The sequence below is a fragment of the Crocodylus siamensis genome, chromosome 5 (assembly GCF_052110815.1).
Source record: "Crocodylus siamensis isolate JL-2025a chromosome 5, ASM5211081v1, whole genome shotgun sequence".
In the NCBI taxonomy this organism is placed as follows: domain Eukaryota; kingdom Metazoa; phylum Chordata; order Crocodylia; family Crocodylidae; genus Crocodylus; species Crocodylus siamensis.
Genome location: NC_143399.1, coordinates 149,144,995 through 149,167,595, shown reverse-complemented (window position 1 = coordinate 149,167,595; position 22,601 = coordinate 149,144,995). Strand labels below are relative to the sequence as shown.

The 22,601-nt window shown below is 40.3% G+C and overlaps 1 protein-coding gene and 1 long non-coding RNA gene across 2 annotated transcripts in view; one reads left to right on the top strand and one right to left on the bottom strand.

Moving 5' to 3' along the window:
* The window catches only part of CHN2 (chimerin 2), a 230,455-nt gene that overhangs the window by 156,366 nt on the left and 51,488 nt on the right, over window positions 1-22,601 (top strand). The window lies entirely within an intron of this gene.
* On the bottom strand, window positions 4,825-21,016 carry LOC149864731 (uncharacterized). Its single transcript, XR_016442252.1, has 2 exons — window positions 20,782-21,016; window positions 4,825-7,841 (listed from the first exon to the last, which is right to left on the bottom strand). It is a non-coding gene; the product is annotated as an uncharacterized LOC149864731 (long non-coding RNA).

Here is a 22,601-nt window from a genome sequence, read left to right as displayed (position 1 = left end):
TGATTTGCCCTTTTACATCCATGGGGCCAGATAATGGTATTTGCTGCTTTGGGGTGGAGTAGGAGAATGTTGCAGCTGCAGCCTCAACAGGAAATCAAGCTAGGTAGAATTTTTTTTTCCTGAGTTGTTTTAGTTTTTGAAAGACACTTGTCCTCTCTGTCTGTCTGGCCATCCATCCATGTAGGCCCTTACACAGTTTCTAATGTCCAGGTATTTACTCACGTTTTTTAAAGAAACTACAGCTGCTAGTGGATCTGCCAGAACCAGGGGGTTAGTACTTCTACATTTCAAAATGATTGAGCCGGACCTTTAGGCGGGGATTGAAGAAGTGAGGAAATGTTCCTTGAGTCTAATACCTTCTTTCTTCCTACCATGTGAGAACTGTATGCAGTTTAACTGATATTGGCAAACCTGAGCAGTATTCATTTTATCCATTTTCTTTTACAGAAGGCAGGTGAGTTTCTGCAGCCATAGCTGGTCTTGCAGTCACTTTTTTAAAATTGTAAGCTGTGACCTGTAGTAGGGACAAGAAGGCTGACATGAGGAATTTTGATTGGCTGCTTGGAATAACAGATCAGCCTTTAGGAGGAAGTTGGATAGGTGCAGAGAGCATTCAGGGGAGATGGAAGTGATCTTTGAGACCAGCTTTGATAATACCACAGTCTTTATTTCAGATATATTTAGAAAAGCCTTTAGATGCACATGACCAAACTTTCCATGTGATAGCTTCAGAAGAGTAAACCAAGATGATTTATGAATGAAATTGCACCTGTTACACACTAGGTGGCAGCTTTACTTAAGAGTTTTTGTGGACTTAATTTGATTCTTTGTAGGTGCTTTCATGATTGTAGGGATACCAAAGTCTGGTATGTTGGTAATAAGACTACCCTTTTTTCTTTTTTCCTTTTTTTTTTTTTTACCAACAACTGCCTCTCCACATATTTAGCCGTGTAATAATTTTAAACGTGATCATAATAACTTTCTTTGGGCCTGAGGCTACTGTTCAGCTTAAGAGATGGTGCTAAAGTAGCATTTGGACATCTGGGCCGTGTCCAGATGAGTGCGGCCATGAGGTACATGGCGCCACAAACGCATCTGCAGTGCCACATGCTACATGTTCTGTTGTTCTCCACGTTGCAAGGGAGCAGCATGGAGGGTTTCTTTGGATATCTTGGGTTCCAAAATACCCATGGAGAAAAAATGCAGAGCAGCACATGCAGTGACATCATGTGCCACCCAAAGCTGGAGCCTGGCTGGCTAGAGCTAGACTCTCCTGGTGGCCAGGCTCTACATGGCAGGATCACTGGTGCTGCATCCCTGGGAGGCCCCCAGGAATCCCATGTGAAGTGGCTGAGGCCAGCCCAGTGCTGGCCCCAGCCTTCCCTACCCCACCTGGGGTAACTTGCCATGTGCCAGCGCACGTGTGCCATAAGCATTCCCCAGTGACTGCTAACAGCGGCATAGGGTGCACTGCCACTAGTTGTCCCCTGGGAACCAAGCATCCACATACATCTGAATGTGGCCCTGTTGTTTTATGGTGGGTGTACGTGCTAATTACTTATGCAGACATCCTGCCCTGAAATATTCACTTCAACAGTACTTGCTTACTGTTACTTATATGGAGGAAAGTTGTATGCAGAGGCATTGGTTGTGGTTTGTTTATTCTATTTGGCTAAAGCGTTGTTGTATGTATTGTACCCTGTCCAAAATAGTTAAATGAAGGAGACCTTCTCAATTCATTCCAATGTAGAGGGAAGGCATAGTTATTTCTTTTGTTCCTGAAGCTTAATACAGTGTGATCCAGCATTGAGACCAGTGTATTCCAAATCAGGAGATGTACACTTCACTGCAGGTCTGTTACTGATTCTTGTCAGCTCAGGAAAGCATACTGACTCTCTCTGTTAAATCTTCCCCATCTGGTTAAAAAATCAGAATAAATACTAATAGCTTGCTTACTTCTGTAAAACACTGATAACAAGGTTCAGTTAACTGGTGAAGCCATGGACCTCACGGAAGCAAAGAGCTTAACAGAATTCGGAACGGATGAGACTTCTACATGGCCACCAAGAATATACAGACTTATATTTTAACCCTTTCTGATATAATTTTTAGGCAACCTATTAACCCTCATGTTTCAGGGTATTAGTGAACACCCAGCCAATGTGGATTAGTAATAAAATTAGTAATTTTCTTTGTGGACAGGTTATTCTAGAACTGCTTTCATCAGGGATGTCTGCACTGTCTTCTGAACTGTTTAGCGTTGGCCAGTGATTCTACAATTCAAAGTATTATTGTTGCCATTATTAATCTCAGGTTTGACAAAAGCATTTGATGTATTCAGAGCTAGCTTCTACAAGCAAAAGTCTTTTTCAGAAAAGAAGCAAAGTACTAAAGGCTATACTATGTTTTTTGCTACAAACCACATGTATACAGGACCGTGTTTGTTATGAAGTTGCTGGCGGGAAAGGGAAATAGACTCTGCTGTGGAAGAGGTATTGGAGGGGCATGTGATACCTCCTGTGATGCAGCTTTGCATTCAGTGGAGAGGTCTGGCCAAGGCTGTGACCAGTGCCCATCTCTTCCAGTTTGCTCCTTGCCCATATGCATAGGATACCATAGAAAATTAGGGTTGGAAGGGACCTCAGGATGGCATGTAGTTTAAGCCCCTGCTCAAAGCAGGACCATCCCCAATTAGACCATCCCAGCCAAGGCTTTGTCTACCCAAGTCTTAAAAACCTCCAAGGATGGAGATTCAACAGCCTCTCTGGGTAACTTGTTCCAGTGCTTTACTACCCTCCTCATGAGAGAGAGTTTTTCCCTATATCTAACCTTAACTTCCCTTGCTGTAACCTGAGATCATTGTTGAGATCAAATGAGGGGTGTGTATGCATGACACTTCAAAGCAGGCTAAATGCTTTTGCCTTGCTTTAATGGTGTCAGTGTTTACATACTTCGGCAGCATATTGTGCATTAATTCCATCAGCTGCAGGAAATGTGGTGGCGTGATGCACCTTAAATGACTTAAAACTCCACCAAGGAGTTTGTTTGCTGCGCCTACAGCCGCAGAACGAAGCACCGGGCTCTGTGGCTCTGCAAAAAGCCCTGCAACAGCCTGGGAAAGCAGGCTCTGCCCAAGAAGAGCAGCAAGCCTGATCTTTCCCTCCCTTGCCCCCCTCCCCCTCTAAGCCTGCCTGAGCTGCACAAGGGCCCGGTGCTTCCCTCCACAGCTGCAGTGCCCCCCCGGGACTGCCTGAGCCAAGTGCCTGTGGGCGGTGCCACCTGGGCAGGGGCCCACCACTGCCATAGAGGGAAGCACCAGCCTTCCCTGCAGCCCAGGGACCACTTTGCCCTCTGGCAGCTCACCTTCCCCTCCCCACCACCAGAGAGACAGGTAAGCCAGCAGGGTGTGTGCATGACACGGGGGTTTAATTGGCCCTAAACTGAAGCAGTGGTTTTAAAAACCTACTGCTTCAATTTAGGGCCCCTGTTTTGTCTACACAAGCCCATTGCTCCTTGTTCTGTCATGTGCCACCGCTGAACAGTTTAGCTCCAGCCTCTTTGGAACCACCCTTCAAGTAGTTGAAGGCTGCTAGCTGACATAGCTAGGACATAGTTACTATGGGTAGTTGATACAGCATTGTGATGTGAAGACTGAACAGTTTTAGCTTGCTTACAGAAATCAGAGAGGGGTTAAAATTCAGACAGTGAACTAACATCTGCTTTCCTTCACGTTCTCTTCTCCAGTCCCTGTCCATTATTGAAGCACTGTATTTGTCGGCATGTATAAGACGTATGTTTAAAAAAAACCAAAAACAACAGATCAATAGAGAGACATCTGGGAAATTCCAGCTGTTGTGAATCAACTAGTTTTTTTAAACATTTTCTTAGGAAGTAGAAAAAACATCCTCCTTTGATTCTGTATTAATTCGATTAATCCAGTTTGCCAAATCTCTCTCGTCTGCAGTGCAGCCAAATGGCTTTACAGCCAGGGATTGGGGCTGGTCTAGTATGAAAATAAAATCTACTGGCAGCAAAACATCAGGATTGGAATAAAGAGAATGTTTGTTCCAGTTCTCACTTTGTGAGGCCTCCATTCTCACTTCATGGTCACTTTTAGCCCTTGGAGTACTAGTAAGTAAGAAACGCAGCTGATGCGCTGTTCCTTGTCTGCTGGCAGAATCTTGAGTAGCTCAAATAAGTGAAGTAATAATTTGCTATAACCAGGTATATACATATAGAGGTTGCATGCAATGCATTATTTGTGTTGCTTTATTCTAGAGTTTTTTAGAAAAAAAATATTGTAGTGTTTTAAACAATTTTTCAATACAATGGAATAAGTTTCATTCTTTAGAAATATAAGAGATACACAGACTTTGTCCTTTCTCTCTTGACTTGGTGAATTTCATAGTGGAAGTACAAGTATTTAGCAACTTGTCTCTAGTCTTTTTACCGAGTTCATCCACTGAGATCACAATAGCAGTTTTCTCCTCTTTTTTTTTATATTCTCTTCCTTTTGTCAGTTTGTAATATGCAATATATATTATGCATGCGACAGTATATGAACCATAACATTGACTGATTTGATGGCTTTCATATTTTCTGTATTTATCAGGTAGAGCTAACTTAGTGACTTTTAAAATTGGTATCTGTCAAACCAGTTAGACTATTTCCAGAAATCAGTTTTAGCAACGTAAGCAGAAGATAAAACTTCCTTGAGGTACAGTTCAGTTTTTTGCTTGTAAGGATATAGCCTGAGATAAATAAATATCCACTATTCTCAATGTTAAAAATATACTGTACAACACAAACAAATGGGAAGACCAGTCAAGAACCAAAATCTTTTTGTGACTCTCAAATATAATTACAAGCTTGCTAGAAGTAGAGAATTTCAGATTAGTACACTTTTTATGCTTTCACTTGCATTTATTGTCCATCTTGTACCTAAAATACGACCCCCAATCTTTAGGATAATTATAAAAATAATATGCTGTTAATAAACTGTCTGGGATTACAAATATTTCTCAGCCATAAGCTCCCCTTTTCCATTCCCTATTATATTTGGATAATAATTATGAATACCTGCACTATAAACTTCTATATTGCTTGCCAGGCAGTCTTAAGATTGGGACTAGTACTGTTTCTATAAGCACATGTTAGGAACCAATACAGTCCTAAAATATTCATTATTCTAATAACCATGAAGAAGCAAGTTATTTTCGTAGCTGGTACCACTCTTGCATTCCAGTAATGCACGTAAGAAGCAAACTAACCAAATAGCTGAAGATATTCATGAAATGCTGGCTTCCTTCTAAATTTATCAGTTTGAAATACATGTAGAAAATAAACATTATTATTTTCATTCATATACGACTTCTGAAAATGCCGTTAATGATCACTAAATTTTGTAGTCTTATCAAAATCGAGGACAGAAGCGAAGCCAATACCAAATTTAACAGAACATTAAATGTACAAGTGAGGATGTATATTTTTATGAAACTTCTCACATATCCTGCTCAGTAGAGAGCTATGCCAATTGTAGAGTTTTTTTAGCTGCAAAATACAAATCAGCAAATATGAAATAGTTTTATAACTGCCCATGTGGGACCATGCGATGTTTTGGATCAGCTCTATATGCTTGCATCTTTCTGTTTATCTTTTCCTTGTTATTTTAGTGTATTTTAAGATGCTATCCATGGCTTTCTGGGGTATAATTACATTTTTAACTTGATCTGTAATTTAGTTGGTGGAACAACAGGACAGAGGGTTATTTTGAATCAGAACTGACAACAGGGAGGTTGACATCCTGACGTCAGTCTGCCTTCTGACAGGTCTCTAGCTCACGTTGTGTGCATGTATGCAGAATACATACAAGAATCAAAAACGTGGCAGCAAGAATCTACAACCCACCCACAGGTTCAGGTTCACAGTAGAATAATTATCATCCAATAGTCTGTTTTCATTTTCAACATTATGATGGTGTTGTACCCTCCCTCCCTTGAAATCTAATGTAATTATTTGCCATGCACCTTTTACTTTCTTAGCTTTTTCTCCTTTCCCCTTTCCCTCCCCTCTCCTCTCTTTTTATATCATGTTAAATGATATTTTAAAGCCTTTTTTCTCCTTCCTCTGATTTTTAGAAAGAGTTGTTGTTGGACAGTGATCCTGTTACCTAGCAAACAGAAAACCTGACAGTTATAAGTATGGTTCTCTACTTACTTGCTAGGGACAGAAATTACACACAAACTGATATAAGTAATCGGAAACTGATTCAAGTCTGTAACACAGCAAAAGTTCAGTGTACATAAACTGCTTTCAAAATGGCTGAAACTGTTTTAAGACAAACCTAGATGGATATAGTAGAGATATGTTCCCTGGTGCCTCCCAGCTTCTGGCCTAGGCCACTGCAGGCAAGTGGCTGTATTTCCGGAATCAAAAGTGAATGTCTGTTCACTTGGTAAATTGCTGTTCACTATGCAATTTAGACTAACATGAGAAGATGGAGTCAATTCAGCCTCCGGCTTTTTGACTCTCTGTACTTATCCACTGTGATTGATCCAAAATGCTACATATTTTTCACTTCCTGCCTTCAGCAACTTTATAGCATTACTGTATCCTGCTGAACAACTGCTGGACTTCAGTAGCAGGTGAATAATTCCTCTGGATCTGGTTTCACCAGAATATTACCCCAGCTTCAGCTTTGCACAAATGGCATTATATGTGAAATTTCTCTAGTTTGCACACATGCAAATGGGCCGGAAACATGAAGAGGTTTATAGTCACATGGAATCCAAAATAAGGCTTGGTGTCTTTCTAGTCTTTACAGTGCTTGGGGAGGTTGTCTTGTGTATGAAATAAGTTTTATACATATGCTAGATATCCTGGTTTTAGTGATTTAGAATACTTTTTTTTTTTAAATTTGAGGTGAAGTAAATTTTCATGTTTTCTTTTGTACTTCTTACATGTTGTTGCCTTTAAAAACACTAAGGACCATATTCTATTCTGCTTATGAGGCACATAAGTAGACTTAGGCACCTAAGTCTGATTCTTTTCCATCTGGAAAGAGTTACTGTAAAGGGGCCTCTTCACTGATTTTTGTGAAGAGCTAACACACCTACTAGGTTGAACAGAATCTGGCCCTAAAGTGTTTTTTCTATGCCTAAAGGTATATCTACAATGATAATTAAGGATGAAGGAAGCATGAGCCTGGTCTTTAATGTGAGTTCTGCATATAGGGTGGTGTTAGGGTGGAACCTGGGGTATAAGTGGTCAGTCTAAGTAGACGGAGTTAATGAAGTGAAAGCCAAAATCAAGTGTGTATCAGTCTGAGACCAGAATATCAAACTGAGGGTCAGAATGAGGGTATGTTTAGGGAAGGCTGTTGATCAAGGCAAGAGATCCCAGCAGAAACAGGAGCAATCCAGGTCAGACAAGAAGAAGCAAAGGATGAAAGGAAAGCAGGAACAGGAGCAGGTAAGAAAGGGCAGAAAGGTGCAAGACAGTGCCAGAGGTCACAAGTCAAGATTATAGCCCCACAGTCGAAGTCAGGAACAAACACCAAAGTCAGTTAGAGGCATTTCTGCTGTCTGTTCCATCTCATGAAGCAAAATATATTGCTCCCATGACCCTTATAGCTGGACTTGAACTCGTAGGGCCCTCCTCCTATAGACTCTGGAGATGACTCAGCCTAGTCCTGGATTACTTCCAACTGGGGCATGGTACTGGATCAGCCCCAGCAGGACTGGGCTTAACTTGACATTTAAAATGAAGGCCAGTTAGGTGTCCAGAGAGGTATTTTTTGTGTATCCCATTGCAGACAGGAACAGTGACAAATGAGACAGCATCTGAAATGGAAATATAAAATATTCGGCAACTTTTCTTGTAAGTTACGTCCTTTTAGCAATCTCTGTAGCAAACATAGAAAAAAAATTACTGTGTAAGAGCTTGAAACAGCTGTGGGTAGTTAAATAATACCACATGCTGTATTTTCAATCTTTGATATCAAAGGTTCTGCTGCAGTATTTCATCTGTGGGTTGACCAAGACTGTGTTGATAATAGAAGTCTTGAAACTTGATAGTATAGATCTCATTAGATTAAAGGACCCTTCTGCAAACAACTTCATAGATGATACTAAAATGAATTGAAAATAGATAACTCTGGAATTGTCCTTAAATTTGTTTTTCCCAAGCACTTCACAGACTTCAGTTGATTTCACAAGTAACTAATTTAATGAATTAACTGATTTTCATGTAGTCCCTTGTCATGTTACTGAACTTTAATATTAGACTTTAGCACTGAAGTCATGAAGATGCTTGGACAAGAACAGTCCATTCTCTGAAGAGAGCTTTTATTGGGCACAGCAATTTGCAATTTCAAGCATAAGATAAAGAAACAACAGAAAAACTTTGCCTATGCTGAGACGCAGCCAAATAAGACACAGCAACAGCCTAAGACACAAGAGAAACTTTGCACAAGTTTTCTGTAGTCCTGAGGTTAGAGTCTGCAACCAGGTATTCAGAAGTTTTTCTGGTGGATCCACAGGTGGTCTTAGCTGGTGAGGCCAGTCCCACAGGTTTCATCTTTGCCTGGGCTTTTATAGGAAATCTGCACCCCTTTCTTCCCCTGGGTTGCCTTCACAGTGGCACATCTTTCATGTAATTTGCCCCTCTTGCGTATCCCATGTCTCAGGATGTTTTTCCTGGTTCTGTATTATCTCCTGCTTTCACGGGTTTTAAAGTGCCTGCTGCTTACTTTGAAATGTAGCCCCTGCTTTCTTAGGTCACAGTATTTAAGGAGTCTGGACCCTCCTGTGCTACCTCAGATCACACACTCAACAACTATCACCTAGCTTCAGAATTAGTTAAAGGGCAGGCCAGAGGCTGTGTTAATTATGTCAAGTGTTTGCCAATGGTCAGGTAAGCACTTCACATTCATCTAAGAATAACAACATTAAGACAAAGTGAACATGAGTGATTTGCTCAAGGTCAAATAATATGCCATTGGCAGAGCCTAGGTTAGAACATAAATTTTGTTGTTCCACTGCATTTTGTACTTCACTAGATGCTGGTATCCAGACTCAAAAATATTTTAAATCAAAATTTCACGATGGGTAAGGGTGGAATGGACATGTGAGATAGTAAGTGTATCTTGCATTTTGTATTACTCCCTATGAATGCATTCTCACTTATGATTTATCTAATCTCTTCTTAGTATCTCTCCAGTGGTGGTACTTCAACCTCATTTTTCCTTTTAAGAACAAATTTTTCCTTTCTTAGCTTTGGGCCATTTCACTAAGCTTATCTTACTGTTTATGGTACTTTCCATTTTCTCACAGAGCCAAGCTTGAGAGCTTTTGGTGACGTAATAGAGGAACTCGGGCAACTGGTTTGGAAAAGGGGACTTTCCAAACCAGCAGATGAGTGAGTTTTAAAATTACGGCTTCTAGGAAAAGGAAAAAATACTAATGTGGCTAGATTCAATGAGCTAAATATGTAAACATGTTAAAATAAGGAAGCTGTAATGAATCTGCTGACCATTGTGGTTTGTATAATAAGAAGGTGCATTGTCTGTATATGTTGCAGATTTCATATATAAATGTAGACAATTATTTAATTTTATGCCATTTTCCAGCTGTCCCTCTAACTTCCTGAAAACCAACTGCCACTCGCTGTCCTGCTGTGATTTCAGGAGAGGTTTTTGCTGCTCTGCTCACCAGTAGCATTAATCAGAAACTTAGGTTTACATTGTTGCCAGTACCTCCAGCTCTCCCCTTTCCTCCTACAGCAGAGGCAGTCCAAAGAGAGGAAGTACAGTAATAATAATCAGCCCATGTCCGTTCCAAAACTGATGGACCATAAGCATCTTGGCGGGATGGATTTTGTGAGTCCCCATGTGCCTGACTATTGCCATAAACCATCTTCACTTTGCTGGGGGTGGGGGGTGTAAAAGTAATGTCAGCAGTAGCAAAACTTGAGAGGGATTGAACAGTACACTAGCCCTGAGTACCAATTCAGAGAGGGCACCAGAATGGCAGCCCTCAGGAAGCCTGTTCTGCCACAGCCAGTAGAGCAGCCCCTGTGGAGGGAAGTGCTCACTTACCTTTCCCTTCCTCCTTCACCACCCAGGGCATCAAAATTTTAAATTATGCCTCTGAAGTACTGCAGCTTGTGGGCAAAGAGGAATCATACCCAATCCTAATACATCACCATGCATCTTCAGCAGACCTGCATCATGGAGAAAAATCACTTGTAATACCCCTGCCACATAGAAGATAAGAGTGACCAGCCTTAGGGGAAGAAAAACTAGCCAGGAATTCCCTGTTTCCCGTTTGGCTGCTTATTTCTGGGGGCAGAAATGTACAGCTGAGTTGGCAGGGAGGCAAACCATATCTTCATTCTGTAATATTTCTTTTTGTTCCTGAAGAGTGTGATAGTAGCAATTCCCCCACTGCTCCCCATCCCTCAAAACTCTCCCCTTCCATCTGGCTACAATCTTGAAGCATCACAAAGGCTGACCCAATTCACATTCTGCCATGTGAAGTCCTCCTAGGGCCTGCACTGCTGTGAAAATGGAAGGATGATCTCTTAGAGGTGGCAGTACTTTTCAGATTTCCTTACATAGAAACAACAGCAAAAACAAATGGAAATGCCTGTTGCAGTTACTAGGGACTAGAGCAGCAAGAGCCTGTTCTCATCTGAAATGTTACAGCAGCTCCACTACAGCTGAAAGAACTCCTAAAAGAGGAGTAAATATTGAGAGACAAAAACAGCCCCCAAGATCCACTGACATTTCCTAACGTTTTATATTAAACTTTTCAAAGCAGTCTCAGAGATCAAAGTTCCACAATGCCTTTTGTACACAATTTATTTATTCAGTGATTAAGGTCCTCAGTGCACAAGAAAAAGTCTTTATTCTGTAAACTCTGATTACAGGCAGTTAATGAACACAACCTCTGCCTTGCCAATCTGTCATTAATCATGAGTGTTCTTATCATGACCTTATACCAAGGAGCAGGAAGGGGGAAAAAGTTTTTCATTTTGACAGCAGTTTTTATGCTTAATAGATAAGCATTAGAAATTTAGAAAAAAATAGCTAAATGCTTCACCCAGCAAATGTTTAATACTGAGTGCAGGGCTTAACATCAAGACCATTCCCATTAAACTCTGTGGGAATAATATTAAGCACCACAGTCGCTACTGTTTGAAGGCTTAAGCCCAATAAATAACTGAGTTGTTTTTTTTGCAAGCACACAGGACACTTTAACATTCCAGATTGTGTAAAATCCAAGAAATTCTGGTTAACAAAATCTGGGGCCTGATTATCTACAATGTTACAACAGTTTTAGGCCAGTGTAGCATATTCTACCAGCACAGCACAGGTTTGGATATTTGGGTGCCTAAGGATATTGTAGGTTCAAAAGGCTTTTATTACAATGCAGATTAAGTTTTTTTTTAATTTAAAAAAGACTTCTACTTTCCTAATGTTTTCTTCTAATGGAAAAATTAGGCATGGGAGACAAACGATTTAAGAATCTGATTAAAATAATTCTTTCTGCATTGCAGGAAAAAAATGTTGATGTTGGTATCACTTTTTTCCCTCAGAACTTTTTGTGCTCTGACAGATTAATTAGGTTTATTTAATCAAATTAATCACAATTTTATTTTGGGTTGAAGATGGTACTTAGTAGCTTCTGCCTCCTTTTCCTCTTAGTTCATTGTTCGTTGTGGATATTGCTCTGGTGACATCTATATCTGGACTGACTGACCAGAGAAACACAAAAGGAATAGATAGGATCTGTCTACTTTAAAAGAAGTTTAGTCTGAGATACCCACCTACCCACAGATGTTATTGCTGCCAGTATAACCTCAAATGAGAAAGCGTTGAACCCAGGGCCAAACTAAGAAGACTTCTGGGTGGCTTTCTAAAAGATGGTATAAATCTTTACTGGCATCCACAGGAGCAGTAGGTGCTTAGCATGTCTAACCAAAAGCTCCTCCCTCGTCACACTTTGCGGATACAGCCCATGGGTCAGTACCATGTTTAGTACCATGCAGACCAACACTGATTTTTGTTTGCCTCACTGCCCCTAATTCTCAGTCCTATTTTTCTCTCAACCCCTCCTTTTGGCAGTAGCTATACTGCCAAGAAGCCATCTTCTGAATGTCTTTCAGTTCCTGTACTATCATTTGAGAAGTCCAGCTAAAAGTGTCATAGGAGCAATATCTTTGGCCTGTGTCTGTCGCAAGGAAACCGAGACAGGCAGAAATTAAGTTGTAAATCAGAAATACAGTGCCAGTTTTTCATCCATTCCCTTAGCAGGGGGTTTCCTATAGTAATCCCTCAGCATTTAAAAATAGGAGTTTTTTGAAGGAAGTAGCACTTGAAAGGTCAACAAGGTTATATCTAATCTATTGTATGGGGATATTTTCTGTGATTCTTCTGCAGTTGATATCTTTATCCATGCAGCAAAGCTGTCATGTAAAAAACTGCAACCACCTTTGTGTTTCTTCATTTTTTTTTCCCCTCTTCCTTTCCCAGGACAAGAAAAAGTCCTTCTTTTGGCTTGTGCCCACTTTATGCAGCCTCAGAAATCCCTCTACAGACACTCTGTCGTCTACCTACAGGACGTCAGAAGAGCAAACGAAAGCACTCACATTCCACCACAGCACAGAAGATGCAACAAAGCCAAGCAGCAAAGGGGGGAATAGGAGTCCCATAGCAAAAATCTGCAAAGCTGTCAAATTTTAGGGGTCACCCGAAAAAATAAATAGTATAAACAAAATTATTCTTGGTCAGCATAATATTCTTGGGAATGCTAATTTAGGGAAAAAAGGGTTAAAACTCCCTCTTTATTTCAGTAACTGCATAAGTAAACTATAGGCGCACTCGGGGCTTTGCATGATTATAATCAGAGTCAAGCAGATTATTTAAGAATCTCTGTTTTCCTTCACAGATTAATGCATCCAGTGTCTTTGGTATGCTTTTGCCTGGATTTTTTTTTCATCCACTGGAAATATAGTTTATTTCATTATTTCCCAGGTTATGCCACTTACTGGTATTCCATGAGAACTGGCACTGCCTTCACTGCTTATAAAAGCTGACATTTTCAACTCTCCTAACTTCACTTTTCTGCGTAAGAAATTGCTGCAGCTGCCAACAATTACCATGACTTGATTGTTGGGAGGCAACGCAGTCAGTGTCACTGTAAATAGGAGAGGAAGTGATCCATAAAACAAGGTTATGACTGAGGTGAGAGCTGAACTGTAGCAGAGCCCCTTCATCTGCAGGATTCATTTAGGGAAGAGCAAGCTGCTAGTAGCATAGGGATTCCGTTCCAGAATTGACTGAAGTGTGGCTGGACTGGGCCGTTTCCGTACCAGGAGCTCCTAAGCCAGCTGCTGCCTTTTAGATAAAGCTTGGGGAAAAAAAGGTTTCCCTCACTCACTGCCACTGTTCCTTAGGCAACAAGAATGTGAAGGGTATTCCTTGATTTGCCACAGTCACAGTTCAGGCAGTTCAGGAGTAGGAAGCAAGCTTGCTATCTTTGAGGAGGATAGCTGCCATTCTTCAGATGAATAGGAGGGAATGTCATCATATCTTGGTATAGAGGACCCAGTAGGGGAAACTGTTACACCTTCCTCCTGGAGCAGAGGTCTTTGTGAGCATCCCACTGTCACCATGCAATCCTAGAATGAGGGACTGTACTAAGGAGACCAGATGGTCCCTGAGGTGCACACACACTCTCCTTGGTTTCAATGCCAGAAAGCCCTCAAAGATCTTTATACCTTTATCCTCCTAAGGAGACATCACACAGTTCAGATCCTATTGTTCAAGATCCTGAAACTCATTTTTTCAGAGGTTGTGCACCTCAGTTAAAGTTGTATGCGCTCACCAGTTATTCAGATTAGGTTTATAGAAATAGCCATCAAGTGATCTAATCTAGATGAAAAAGATTTGAATTCACCAAACAGGTATCTACCTTAAAAGATGTCCTCCATTGTTGTGTCCAGTATCATGCTCAATAGCTCATTTGATTTGGTTTCTTTGCTTTTATCAAGTAGTTCCTGATAACCTCATACAAAATAGTGAGGTTACCTAATTTTTTTCTTCATAAAATCTTTTTTTCAGTTGCTTATAATTTTGCTAAACTTCAGGCAACAGTCTCCAGTTTTGGGGACAGGGCAGTATCCTGAACGTGCAGCCCTACCTGCATCTACATCAGCTTCTGCAGCAAGCTTTTTATTTGTTTTATTTTTTTTTAAACTTCAGCAAACATATTACCTATCTATCAGGTTGAGTTCAGGAATGAATTGTTTTGCAGGTTAAAAAGTCCCTGCAAGTGGAATGGAAGTTTATTTTGATTAAACATTTTTCTGTTGAGCAATTCCAGGTTGTCCAAACCCTTTCCTGTCCCTCAAACTATTTGAAAAAGGACAATTTGACAATATCTAAAGAAGTGTTTCTGGATTTTGCCTTAAATAAGTTTTGGCTTCAAAATGAAAGTTAACTTATCAACTTTTTACATTTAAAAGAGTACTATATCTAAATGTTTGAAATTATCACAACTAAACAGTTCCTCTGTTAACTGATGCCAGAGGTCTTTGCTGTGGATTATCTCTGTAGGTAAACATTAGTTTCTCTTTATTTGAACTGTGATTTTATAGTGTGAGGTTTCTAATTATATAGTAGCAAATCTTTTCCACAAGGCCCCTTTCTCATTCAGTCCACAGGATAGGTTGATAATACTCAGGTACTGATTTGGGGGTTATGCAGTGAAAGACACTGTTCTCTGAAGGCCCTGTGTCTCATTGTCTCAGAAGTTTGAATGTGTGCAGTGGATGAGAGGGGAAACAAAAAAATGGATGGACTTGTGAATAAAAGCATTTGGATACCACAAAATATTGGATTCCATCCCTGCCTCTGCTACAGAGTTACCATGTGATCCAAGGCATGTTGCTTTTCTCTTCTGGCTGCAAAAGTTGAGATCCTTTTTGCAGAAGTGCTGAGCAGGTGCAACTGGAGTCAGTGGGAGCTACTCTCTAAGCATATTAAATCTTTCAAAATTTTCTGAAAAGTTAGGCCATCCCAAATGAATGGCCACTTTTGACATTTATGTCTTATGTCCTCAGTTACCCATCCTTACTCCTTTTCTCACAGGGGTTTTGTGAAAATAACAGAGGTTTTGTGAAAATAATACGTGAGACATACTGAGGGATTTAGTAATTCACTGTTCAGTGCAGGCTTTAGAGGTTGTACAGAAAATAAGGTGTAGGCTCTAGGCTTCATATTGAAATGCTAAATAGTTACTCATTCTGTGAACACTGTCCATCTTGATTTCTGAATGAGGCCTCAGTCCTATGGAAAAAAGATGTGTGATGATGTAAAGACTCTTGTCATACGGTACAAGGGATCCAAAATAAGGTTGAATTAAGGTAGTTTTTATGGATATATAGTACATCGGCAATGGATACAACTTAGCCCTGCTTCAGTTACAGAACTGAACTTGAGGATTTCATTTTAAGTCTCAAAAGTAAAAAGGGAAAGTATTTTCTTTCTTTTGCTTTTCAAAGATTTACTTGCTTGGCAGTAGTAAGTAATCAGTTGTTCACTGAGTGGAAGACAGCATAACTTTGGAAAATAGCCCCTGGTCTCTTTCATTAACTCTTGGAAAGAAACAAAAGAAACAGGAGGCGTTGGCTCTTTTAAAAGCACAACAGGATTGAATAGAGCATTCCTTCCCACTAGGGCTGGGCAGGAGTCAGCCAGCTTCACAGCTGATGAAGACATAACTTTCAGAGTTATAACACTGAAGTAAAGAGGAATGAAAATGAATACTAATAATTAGTTAGTCTAATAAAAGATATCACATCTACCCAAAGAAGCTTTCCTGCCTAGAACCTTGTCTGCCTATGTTCTTAGACCAACATGGCTACAACCAAAAACCCTAATACTGTATTAGGCAGACATTTCTCAGAAAGTGTTTCACAAGCTGCCTCCCTTAAACCAAGGGAGTTGCTTTCTGTCAAACAGGACAGAAATTTTCCTCATCTGTCTGCTATCCTGTTGTCCCCCCCAGCTCCCACACTTATTATTTATTATTTATAAAGGTCTCGATGTTTACTGTACACTTTTATCTCATTATTAGTTTTTAAATGTATTTACCTTGGAACTTGCAATCAGCAGTGGGTTAGCCTGAAGCAGAGCAAAGTCGATGTCTGCGGGCTATAGTTATGTATTACTTTTAATGATTTATCTAACCCTAGCAGCTACTGAAGATACTCTTTTGAAAGTTATAAATTGCTGCATGCAGACTGCACACAAGGCCAGCTGCTGCCAAGAGAACGTTAAGAGCTATATTTTGAATAAACCAAGAAGACAAACCCAACAACCAACCAAAAAGAAAAAAAAGAACTAACAATAAAATCCCCAAAGGCTAAAGCAAACAGATACACCTTTATAACTCTCTCTGTACTTCCAAGCTCTAGATGGTATGAAAAGGACTAAATTCCAAACAGAGGGAACCCCTAAAGCAAAGTTCCCACTATCATTCCTAAGTAGTTCCATCCCCAAAACTTGGAGCCATAGCATTATAGCCCATTTTAATTGTCACAGTAGGGCAAATGCACCTAAAAATGCAAAGGAATTGAAAACAAGATGTTTGGCATCATGGTTGAGGGCTTGTAGCAGTTTGCTCCCATTGAAAAGGCCGGTGGCTACATTCTGTGTTAAATGCAGCTCGAAGTTAGTCTTCTAGGATGAGTCCTTATGAAAGCCCTTTAAAGCAATTCAGCCTACATGTGACAAAAGCTAGGATGACCCTTGCCAAGTCTGCATTATAGAAGAAAGTTCACAGCTTTGTTGCCAGTATAAATGACGTAAAACACTGCAGGCCATTCTTTCATCCAAGTGTTTTAGGAGCAGGACTGATTGTATTAAAACCTTTCAAGAATGGAAACTGTTCAGGAGAAAAGCCCTTACAAACAGTACAGGCACATCTGCACTTTTCACCAAATACTTCCATGTGCTATAAGTGGAAGCAATAGACTGCAAAAAGCTGTGTTCTGCTGACTCTGAGCACAAGGACTGGCTGGAGTGTGAGGCAGGTGGATTGGAGTCCACCTTCCGGCGTCGGCTGAAAAAAACCCATAATGAACTCCCTCTGCTCCCTTCCCCCCCTCTCATTCCAAAAAAATGGGTTTTGGAATGAGGGTTCAGATTTTCACAGGATCAGGCCTTTCTAAAGCACTCTGCAGCTGTGCACTTCTGTTTGGTCACACCTGTAGAGTGTTTTCAGGGGCCAAATCGGATGAAAATTGTCACTTCTCTCTGTGATTGTGTAGTTTGAGAGTGGTGAGCCAGGATTAAAACTCTGCAGAACATCTGTGTGGCTGCAAACTATGCTTGCTTCTACTTGGCACAAAGATCGTGCTCTTTCCACCATCCTTTGCAAAATTTAAGTTTTGTTGGAAAATGTAAGTTCACTGAGCCTGAAATGTTTTGTTCAAAACATCTTGAGTTGAATAAAACTTTTGCTGAATTCAGGCTTGCGTTTCAACATGCATATAACTTTGTCTGAATTCTTGGCAGTCTTCCCTGAATCCTGAGACCCAACAGTGTGGATCCCTGACCCTGGAATGGTCAGCCTTGGAGCCAGAGATGGCTGGAAGCTCCAGGCCATTAACATGGAAGCAGCCTATTTGGCAGGTCTGTGTCAGGATCAGAGATCCTCAAACAATGTCATTTTCACAGAGTAGGGGTAGGTCCAGGCAGTATCCAGTTCTTCATTTGAAAAAATGAATTTTTCTGTGAACTGAAAACTCTGCTTTTCAGCCAGCTCTGGCCAGATATGACACATTATACCAATGTCTGTGTCTACAACACTTACGTCTCAATCATTGCCCATCGTGTACCCTATACACTGAAGGATACAAGGACTCTTGAGAAAAAAAGAGCACATGATATATTTAAATTCAGTATCATTAGGCAGTGAATTAAATATAGAATGTCTTAGCTTATATAGATATATCTCTCTATCTATGTATGTATATTTAATGTCTTAGCATATATATATATATATATATATGTATAAAAACTAAACTTTCTCTAATAAGGAACTATTCATTACATTGCAGGGCTACTAATACTTGTTTGAAACCTTTTTTCACTCCTAGTTCTAAAAAATCTTATCTGAAATAAATTAGCCTAAAAGATGGAAGTTTGACAAACCTATAAGCAACTGAAAATGTTTTGAACATTAATTATAACTATTGCTACTCCAGCCATATTTTCTGTAAAAAATAGGTTAATATTTCATTCATATTTATATGTGGTATGGACATAAGATTTTTACAAAAGTGAGGATTGTTTCCCAAGTAAACTAGGGTTTGGCAGGCATTACAGTTCAGGTCATCTGATTGTAAAACATGTAAAGTTTCTGTTAATATTCATGGAAATCTAAACTTAACAAACAAGTTAAATTCTTTCTGGGTTTTATTTATGCAATTTTTTCTGGACTGGTGCCAAATTATTTTCTGAAGAAATAGAGGGAACTGGTTACTATGTAAAAAGCGTCAGCTGCACAAAAAACACATGAAAGAAAAGTTACTTAGTAATTGAAAGGAAGGCTCTTCCCATTCCTCTTCTTGCTTGCATGTCCATCACTCTATCACTCACATGAGTGCCAGTTCTTGAAGGAGGTTTAAGACTTAAAGCATTGCATATAGCATAGTTCAAGAATACACTAAGACATACTTTTTAGTAATTTGGTGTTGATTCCTTCCTTCCAATGTTCATAAATTCTTTTTTTAAATCTTGAAAATAAAATGTTTCTTGTTCTATAAATAATTTGTTTCACTTGATAAACTTCTTTTCACTTTAGAGAAAAGCACATATTATGAAGATGGTTGTGGCTAAATGCTCGCCTGTCTGCTTTTTGGAGCAGGAAACACAACTTTGCTGTGCATTTATACAGCATATGGCACTGGAGAGTGTCTGTCCATTACTGGAGCTCCCATGCATTTCCTCCATGCAAATAATGAATACTACAAATAAGTGTCTGACCATAGTGTGTAGGCTCAGGAATCCTATAAATACCATTAACACCAAAATGTGTTATGTAATCCATCAAATGTTTAACGACTTAAAATACCACTGTAATTTCTAGAATTAACAGTACAACCAGTTTGCCATTGCTTAATAGCTGGAACACTAGTTGGTAGATTATTTTGAAACTGCTGGGGTATTGTCCACAATAAATCTGTGGTTTAGCATGGTTTTAAGAAAGCAAGGCAGAAGTCTCACTGGAAGAGTCTATCATTTAAACATTGTGTAGTGTTACAATAATTATAAATCAATGTAAATTGCAAAATTGGTAAAATTTTAGTGAAGTACGTAGAAAACTTTGTAGTGCCTGATCAGTCAGTTCACTTATATGTATTACCATCCAGTAAAAAATTTAATATTTCACATATTTTTAAAAATTAGGTTCTTTAGACAATAAGTCTATGCATATTAGTGATTCAAGTCATCTTACAGAATAAAAATGAAACTCTTTCAGAGGCTTAGCTCTCACAATATTTTCTCCTTGAATGCTATGCAGTTATGATAGGAGAGCGTTCTTAAATGAATATGGTCAGACAGTGACTGGAATATTGATAATATGAGTAAGTTCTATAAATCTACACTGAAAATGCTTGGTTCAGTAAGATGGCCCACTCTTAACAAAATTCCACAGAGGCAAAAGCAGAAGATACCAAATATACAAGGTTGAAAGCACTGTTGTGATAGGATGATAGAGTTTTATGCTCAGAACAATTCAGCAGGTGCAGCACTGTAGCAAAATGTCAGCAGAATTTTTCCTGAATTCTTTTCCAAGGAATTGTTTTTCTTTATCAAAGAGGAAAGGTAACCATAAGAGTTGTCAGTACTCAGGCATTCCATTTTGGGGAGAAGAGTAGCCATAGACAGGTTTATTTGGATTCCCAAGAAATGTTTCAGGTTGTCATTTTTCTTGTTTCTGCAAATCACTTGGAAATATGTATTTAGATCTCAACAGTTCTTTTAACTACAAGGCATGACATTGCCTCATGTTAAATTTAATGAGCTGATCTCTCCCTATCCCTTTGTGTTCTTTGAGGCCCTTCTGGGTTGTTTTGGTGCCAAGCACTCATTATAGACTTAAAGAAAAAAAGTTCATCTAATACTAAAATGTTTTTCCTGTGTATATTATACTTACCTGATCACCGATGCTACTAGACTGATTCAGGCCAATGATAAATGGATACCCTAGACCAGGCAGGCAAGGTTCTTAGAGAAGGGAAGGTTCCCTAAACCAAGGGTATCGAACTCCCTTGGTCCCCTGGGGAGCTCCATGGGGCTAATTGGGACGCAGCAGAGCAAGTGGTGGTGGTGTTAACCACTGCAGGTTCCTGAGCCAAGGGGATTAAGGAACCTATCACTTGCCCCTCTACCACCAACATGCACGTATACATGTGCAGGGGTCCATATACCAGAACTCAGTGGCAGGCCCTGTCCCTGCCTGCCCTGCCCCTGAATTGCTGGTACCTCCAAGAGGCCCATGAGATGGATGATAAGGCTGTATGGGCTGGATGCAGCCCATGGGTTATATCTTTGACATCCCTGCCCAAGGCCCTTATAAATCTGAGCAAAGATCTGTGTATGACACTGACATCTCCACAAGGCAGGGGTTTACCTGAAGATAGATGAAAGCTAGATTCCATTCTATTATTATTGCAGCTGTAGTTGATCAGATCATGCCAACTTACCTGTATGCAGAGTCAAATAGAGCTGCTTTTGATGGTTTTATTTTTCATCTGTGAAAGATTTCAGTAGGTGCCTTGTCATCTGAGTACTCCTTTGTACCAGGGTCTTCCTCTGAGAGACTGTCTTGTGCCTTCTCTCATTCAATATCTATATGGGACTGCTGAGTCCTTATGAAGGCGTGTTCCATAACTCTTTCTCTGTTCTGAAGACATTCAGATGTTTTTTTCTGTTCACCTGATTGGGGCAATGCCATGGAATCTCTTAGTTCATATTTCCTAGAGCTTGGGCCCTGGATGAAAGCAAACTGAATGAAGTTCAAACAAGATAAAATTGAGGTGAATCTCTTTGGCTTACTGAAGGAACTAGAAGTTGTGCTGAGGGTTATATCTGAATCTTCTATTTAGGGAATGTGCCTACATTTGTTATTAGTGTCTGCAGCCTCGGGGTATTGTTGGACCTTCAGCTGCTGTTTGACGTTCAAATATACAGCAGTATCTAGCAAGGTTTTTTTCCACTTCTGCCTGGATGCAGTGGTTTGTTTTGAAAATAGTCTTTGCTACACTGAGTCTATCACCTCCATGTTACATTCCTGCAATGTTTCTTCTGTTGGGCTATGCATTAATCAAACTAAAAACTGAAGTTCAGCAAAGTGCAGTGACCCATTTAGTTACCAGTGCTCTTGAAGTGCACATAATTTCAATATTTTAAGATTTGGTACCTGTTACACCTTAAAATCTATCTGTAAACTGATGTTGACGTACAGACAGTTCTTTAAAGAAACATAAAAGAGACATCTCTCTATGTCACTGCCACAGTGGTTGTGAATTGACATGCCTGAGCTGACTTTTCCTTTGAAGGGAAAACAACAGCTCCCAAGTGCAGGCTTCTCAACTTGTGAATTTGCTGCCCCTTTTGGTCCAAAAAAAATTCAAATCTGCTCATCATGGCTCTCTATCTCATCAAGGTTGAGGAGAGCTGCGTTTGTGTGTAAAATGCAGAGTATAGCAGTGAACAGACACTGACTTTCTTTTGCCCTTTAATCACAGAATTACTGAGGAACCCATAAAGGGGTCTGTACAAATATTTAAATTAAGTATAAATTAAAACATGGGATATGATGATGAATTTAATGCACAATGGCAGTTTATTTAATTAAATGTTACAATATTACAACCATAACAGGGCAACTTGTTACAGCATATTAGGTAGCTTTAGCTGTGAAAAATGCACTTGAATTGTGAAGCGATTACCATATTTACTTGATTAAAAGATAAGCCGCCCACCGATTTTAAATGGAGGAAGGGCTTGTCTTAGAATCGAGTGTGAGGTAGTTGGGGGGGGGGGGGGACGACGACGAGGACAGGTGCTTTGGATCCAGCTTCATCCCTAACCTTGGGTTGGGGCCAGAGCTGCAGCTGCTGCCTGCCCCCCACCACCTCTGCACCCCCTGCCAAACCTCCTCTGAAGTCTCAAGCCCCCACTGCCTCCTGCCTCCTCCCTCGCTTCCCACGCCACTTCTCCTCTTCTCCGCTGCTGCACTCCCCCTACCTTAGCTCTGCTGTTCCTTCACTGCAGCCTGGAGCACAGAGGACAGAGCATGGCTCCAGCTCGGCCCTGTAGCAGTGGTGTCAACTCCATGCCATTATTATAGGGTAAGGCTAGGACTGTGCTCAGTGCTCCCAGGCTCAAGCACAGACCAGCTCTGCCAGCACCAGAGCAAAGGTAAGGGGTAGTTGGAGGGATAAGCAGGGGGGAGAGACTTCAGGGTTGAAGGAGATGGGAGGAAGAAGAGGCAGGGAGGAAGAAGCAGCAAAGAGGGGGG